The following is a 7,037-nucleotide window of genomic DNA, read 5'->3' on the forward strand; positions in this document are numbered from 1 at the left end:
TTCTCGGTCAGGTTGCCACAAGAAACTAACTAACTCACCTTAGTTTATGGTTCTTCAAATATTATTTCCTCCTCTGGTGGTGGTAAGGTAAATAGTGTTTTCTGGGAAAGGTGATTCTATTGTAATAGAAAGTTCATAGAGGAAATCATAAAATAGGAAGGGAATTCAAACAATAGGACAAATTAGAGAAGGACTTGAAAAATACTTTGTGGAGATTCCATGTGTATCTTCCAGCCAACAGAACATTGCTTCCACAGTTTGTGTTACTTTCTTTCAGTGCATTAGGCTCTTGTTGTTAGGGGCTGATGAGTCTGTTCTGGCTGGTGGTGACCCTGTACACAACAGAGTAGCACACTGCCCTGGCCAGGCTCACGATTGTTGTGGGCGAGCCCATGGTCTCAACCCATCTCATTGAGGGTCTTCCTTTTTGCTCACTGACCTCCTGCTTTACCAAGCATGATGTCCCTCTCCAGGGACTGTTCTCCTGACAACACATCCAACCGACCGAAGACTGTCTTCCCAGCCTAGATAGGATACATGAAATAGAGTATGAAACACTTATTGATGCCAGGGATCCTGAATACGAATAAACAGAGAATTTAAAATCCCAGGTAGCTACAGGCAAAGAAACATTAAAAAAAAAAAATCATGAAGGGTGTGGTTATAATGTTATATTTACAGGATGGGTTATTGTGGAAAGAGGAAGTCCTCAGAGATTGTAAATACGAATTGGAAAGGTAGATTCTAGGATGTTAAGTTAAAGAGACCCACACACTTTTCTTGACCTGGATGATAGGTATTTCTGTGCCTATGGACAAGGACAAGGAGCCCTGGTGGCATAGTGGTTGAGCACTGGATAGCTAACTGTAAGGCCATCCATTTGAAACCACCAGGCACTCTGTGGGAAAAAGATGAGACTTTTACTCCGAGAAACAGGGACAGTCTCAGAACTCCATAGGGGTAGTTCTACCCTGTCCTATAGGGTCTCTCGGTGAGTTGGAACGGGCTTGATGGCTGTGAGCTTTTTGAGTTTTGAGAATAGGGAATAAATAGACTGCTGGTGGAGGAGGAGTATTGTTGGGTTTTGGAAACAACTTCAGAGAAGCTACCAAAGATGTCTAAAATGTATCTTCAAGTCAGTGTATTTTAGATATATGCTAGTTTCTCTGCTTGTTTCAGCTTTCTTGCCTCTATTCAGTGAACTTGGGTTTGGTTATTCTACTTTTGTTTTGGCGGTCCACACAAGTATTTAAGAAAGCATAATTTGTTCAGAGACAATAAACTTTCCCTAAAATCATTAAGGCTGCTTTTTGTGGTAATCCCTAAGGGTGGTAATCAGCAAAAAAGCTCCCATGAGAAGAGGAATCTCAAGGCCAGAAGCAGAGTTGTGTGGTCTATTTAACCTCTCTATCAGGATAATCTCTTTCCAGAGTTATTCTGAGGTGTGTGTGTGTGTGTGTGTGTGTGTGTGTGTGTGTGTGTGGGGGAGACTACTATCCATCCACCAAAATTGTTTCTCATAAATCACAGTAACAGAGACGCATCTAGGAGGTGACTCTCCCATTATCTGTGTAGGTAGGGGTGGCATGAGGCCAATTCGTGACAATTGCATGTGAACCAGTCCTGAGCTACCTCAAGATCAAGGCTTTTGAGAAGCCATTGCCTTCCCTCGGTGTTCTTTTGCTAGTTTGCTGTGGTTGGTGAGCAGTCTCATGGGGAATAGCAAGCTCCAAAATGGAAGAAGCAAGGATCTATGACTCACGGAGGAGAGCTGCCCTGTGAACTCTTCTTGAATTGTTACATGGGTAATATCTATACTTCTAAACATGTTGAGCTCTATTTGTTACAACAGCACAGTCTACCTTTGTAGATATGCTGGGTTCAGTGTGATGGTTTTTCATGGCAATCATGATAGGACACAGTAGTTCTTAAAGGTACATCCATTTGGCAGCACGACACACACCTGCTGCAGAGGAGCAGACGGACACCTTTTCAAGTGATACTTAGGTGGACATTTTTCTTTCCCAATCAAGAAACCTCCGCAGTCCCTGTCCTTCTGCTTCAGATCACAAAACATATCAAGCAGAATAGGTTAAAAGTGACTGAGTTTCAGGTAATTGCAAGCTGTACCAAGCATTTTGCAGAGTGAATCAACCTTAAAACGTGAGACTTCACAGGACGATGGACACTGTTAACAGAGGAAGAAAGTATTTGCTGAAATTGTTAGAGAGCTTGATACTGCATCCTGGAGAAAGCTACACATGGCATGGAATAGTGAATGCTACCCTGGGTGGCTATGTATGCGTCAAAACTTTCTTGTTGCTGGGTGCCCTCTAGTCAGCCCTGACCCATAGAGACTTCATGCTCAAAAGAACTAAAACTACCCAGGTCTGTGCCATCTTCCCAATCCTTGCTATGTTTGATCCCATCATTGCAGCCAGGGTGTCTGTAGTATTAAATTAAAATGGTGATGGGGGGTGAAGGGCCAGCCCCCACCCGCTACTACTATTACTACTACTTGGATTCAGTAATGCACAATTGTACGGTTGAGATATATAAGCATTATATTAAAGTCATTGAGAGCATGAGAGATAATACAATAATACAGTCAGACATATTACATGGTAGCATTCCTTGCTCACCTCAGCCCAGCTTGGTGGTCCATGTGGAGAGAGGGGGAAGGGAAGGAGGGCAAGGGAACAAGGAGAGGGGGAAGAGAGGGGAGTGACCAAGGAGTGAGCAGCAAGGAGGTCAGAGAGCTCTATATTGCTGACTCATGCCTATATACCTTTTGGGGGCAAGCCAGCCCACTAATTACAGGTAGAGCCATACATCGCAGGGAGGAGCTGCACTATAGGTTACACAGCAATGAGAGGGTGGTCTAGGGGGTGGTCTCTGGGTCTCCATAGGAACCATTATCAGTAGGGTGAAAACTCCTCCTACAGGTGCCTGTCCATTGTCTCCAGAGGCAGGGAGCAGGCCCTCCCCTGCCTTGGGATGAGACAGCAGTCTGGCAACTGATTGCCTTCAGGGGAGGGAATGCCTGCGCATCTGACCTCCCCCTACAGGTGTCAATCCATCTCATTGGGGGCTTTCACTCTTTGCTGACCCTCTGCCAGCCTGATCTTATTTTCCAGGTTATGGTCCCTCCGGATAACACAACCAAAGTATCTGGATGAAGCCTGTCACTCCCCTCCAGTGAGAGTCTGGATAGACATCTTCCAAGACAGATATGCCCATACTTCTGGCAGGCTACAGTATATGAATTACTCTTTGTGAACACAATAATTCATGCTGTTGTTACTAGGTACCATCAAGTGGGTTCCGGCCCGCAGCTACCCTATGCACAATAGAATGAACCGCTGCCAGGCCCTGTGCTGCACTCACACTTGTTTCTTTGCTTGAGCCCATTGTTGCAGCCATGCTGTCAACCTGTCTCATGGAGGGTCTTCTTGTTTTGCTTCCCCTCTACTTTATCAGGACGTGGTCTCTCCTGACAACATGCCCAAAGGCTGTGAGATGAAGTCTTGCCATTCTTGCCCTGAAGGAGCACTCTGCCTTTACTTCTTCCAAGACCCATTTGTTTCTCCTTGTGGCAGGCAGTCCATGGGATTTCCAATATTCTTCCCCAGTACCATAATTCAAACACATCCATTCTTCTCCGGTCTTCCTTATTTAATACCCAACTTTCACATGCACATGAGGCAATTCAAAGTACCATGGCTTGGGTCAGGTGCGCCTTAGGCCTCAGTGTAACATCCTCGCTGTCCTTAAAGAAGTCACAGGCACCAGCTATTCATTGGCCTTCCTTATTCATCATCCAACATTTGTAAGTATTATGAAGAAATTTAAAATACCTTGGCTTGGGCTAGGCATCTCGATTCTAAAAGTGATATAATTGCCTCCCAATGCAAAGGATCATTTGATTTTTTTTTTTTTCTTAACTGCTGTATCCATGAGTGCTGTGGATCAAAGTAAATTGAAATCCTGGCCATCTTCAATATTACCTTTCATATCATGGCATCGCTTATTGGTCCAGTTGTGAGGACTTTTGTTTTCTTTAGGTTAAAATATACTGCATACTGGAGGTGGCAGTTTTTGTTCTCAGCAGTAAGAACTTCCGGTCCTCTTCACATTCAGCAAGCTGGATTATGTTATGCCCACGTTACTGGACATTAATGAGTCTTTCCCCAATCCTGATGTTGCATTCTTCTTTATAAACACATAGTCCAACTTCTTGGACTATTTGTTCATTCTTCAGTTGAATAAGTACAGTGAAATGATTCGACATCAACACATTAGTCAATCACAAAAGACCAAATATAATGACAAACAGCAAGACAAAGGTAGGCTTACAAATCCGGCTAGACCAGAGGATGTACATTGGTACACATAGCAACTGGAAACACAGGGAATCCAGGAAAGATGATCCCTTCAGGACCAGTGGTGAGAGTGGCGATGTGGTGATGGAGAGTGGAGGGAATGTGGGGTAGAAAGGGGGAACCAACTACAAGAGTCTATGTATAGCCTCCTCCCTGGGGGATGGACAGCAGAGAAAGGGCAGGGGAGTTGTCAGACAGTGTAACACATGACAAAATAATAATAATTTGTGAATTATGAAGGGTTCATGAGGGAGAGGGGAGTGGGGAGGGAGGAGGACAAATGAGCAGCCGATATTAAGGGCTCAGGTGGAAGGCAAGTGTTTTGAGGATGATGGTGGCAACAAATGTACATATGTGCTTGACACAATGGATGTATGTATGGATTGTGATGGGAATTGCATGAGCCCCCAATAAAATGATTTAAAAAAAAAAAGACAAAGATAGGCTTCTGGTCTGAAGATATGTAATCTCCTGTTTTCCCAAGCAACAAGGTAGTGAACTTGCCTCGTTAGTGTGAGATCTTAATTAATGTTCTCTCTTTTACCTCGCTGGGTTCTAATGTCCATTGTAATGGTTACACAGAACTCACACACATAAGTCATGATTAAGGGGGTTATGAAGGAAGCTAACAAGTTGTAAGAAATGCTCAGAGTTGAGTTGTTTAATGGGACACGTTACAAAGTTCTTTAAAGCCACTGCCAATAAATGTCCAAAGGATCATACCACTCCGCTGCAAACTTCAACCAGACAGTATTCTGCATGACAACCAACAGAAACAAATTTTGTGACCTAAGATAGGGTAATTTCTCTGATCTTCAAGTTCCTTATTTACAAAAAGGAAACAATAGTAACTACCTAAAGTGGCTATTGCAAGAACAGAGCAAAGTAACTGCAAATAATTTAATGTGGTATTTCACACAAATGCGATCTTAATAATTATTACTAATTAAGACTAAGTTTCATGTGTATTATTCCTTTTATAAATCAGAAACTCAAATTATTTGAAATATGATCCCTGTTTCTCACTTTTGGTCAACGTTTTATTTTGAAAATGAGCTTAAGATGCCCTTTAGAAGGAGGGCAAATTTGATATTGGAGAAGTGATGTCTCTATTCTATTTAAAATTTTAACGCAATTATTTGCAAAAAGTCAAAACTTCTGTCACTGGACTAATATTTTGATTATTTTCAAATGAAGCTTAAGACTCTGTCATCTTTTCAGTGTATTTTCACTCATTAAAAAGTGAGTAGTTTGCTGACAAATTTCTTATAATGTTTTCCTTAGAACAAACATCAAATGGAAAAGTTACCTCCCTATTTTATAAGGTATTAGCATAAAGTTTAAAAATATCATGTCGGTAACTTAAGTAATTACCAGCTTCCCAGGTAGTTTGTCTATAGGTGTCAAATAATTATTTTGAATTTATAACAAAGCTCCTTGTATGCTTAAAACATGGTGAAACATGGATGTTAATCAGTGGGTCACCAAACATATTTAATGTTGTCCAACGCCAGAATAGCACCTTCAACAGGCACACCTCAAGCCTCAGTATCTTAACAATCTGTCCTCCTTTGTTTTTAGACCCTTGATATGGCCAAGGTCAACCTTCTGAACATTCAAATAGAGTGATATACAATCTGTTCTGCGCATTTTATTACTAAGAGAAACAACTCCACTAAGGACCCTCTCTCCCTTCCTAAGACTACTGCTGCTTTATCAAGGGGTTTTAATTTAAATCTGAGTAGACCATTACTGTACTTTATAACACAAATTTAAACATTCTAAACACAATGATCTTTTCTGGTTTTACAATTTAACATTCACTACTATATTTTTTCTCTTACCTAAATTTTACCAAAGAAAAACATAATTCTTGGTTTTATATCTTCTTTCATAACTACTTCTACTACATTTTTCATTAGCAAGCCAGGCATTCAGGAATAGCTCATGTTTTTTCAGACAGTACAGTAGTGAAGAGGTTAATTCATAGCCGCATATACAAGTGGGTTTTATTCATATTTGACCTGTAAGAGGAAAGGAGGTTAAGGAAGACAGTTCCCTTCAGTTATTAAACTATTTCATCACAATTGAGAAGGGAAATGCTAATCACTTAGTGATATAAAATAGGTTCGTTAGCATCTGTATGAATACAGGGTTTGTGCAAGTAAAGTTTGGAATTAGGATAGGGCAGTTCAGTGAAAAATCTGATTCAATCCTTGGAACTCCCTGATGGAACAGGAAAAGAAAGAGCAGGGGTGGGGGTGAGGGTAAGGTGAGGGGAAACAAGGAGAGAGGGGCAGAGGGAAGGGGGAGAGGGGGAGAGAGAGAAAGGAGAAACATGAGTGATTTTGAGGTCAGTCAAGCATCACCCATTTCTTGCATTCGGGCATAATAATTTTTAAAGGGTCTAAATCACCAAAAACAATGATCCACTTTCCTGGCCTATCAAGATTTAAACGAGGAATATATATAAATATATATATAAATTCAGGGTAGATCAGGACAGTCTTCAAAAACCACGAAGTGAGGTGCGAACTAAGAGCCTTCTTCAAATGACCACGACCTCTCTCTCTGTCCTTGTATTGCTCGTCTCAACCTAACCAGAACCTCCAGACAAGTTTATTTACACTCACAACTGCACACACACACACACAC

Source organism: Echinops telfairi, unplaced genomic scaffold, assembly GCF_000313985.2.
Source record: "Echinops telfairi isolate 266 unplaced genomic scaffold, ASM31398v2 ScPeMD7_7468;HRSCAF=8506_0, whole genome shotgun sequence".
In the NCBI taxonomy this organism is placed as follows: Eukaryota; Metazoa; Chordata; class Mammalia; order Afrosoricida; family Tenrecidae; genus Echinops; species Echinops telfairi.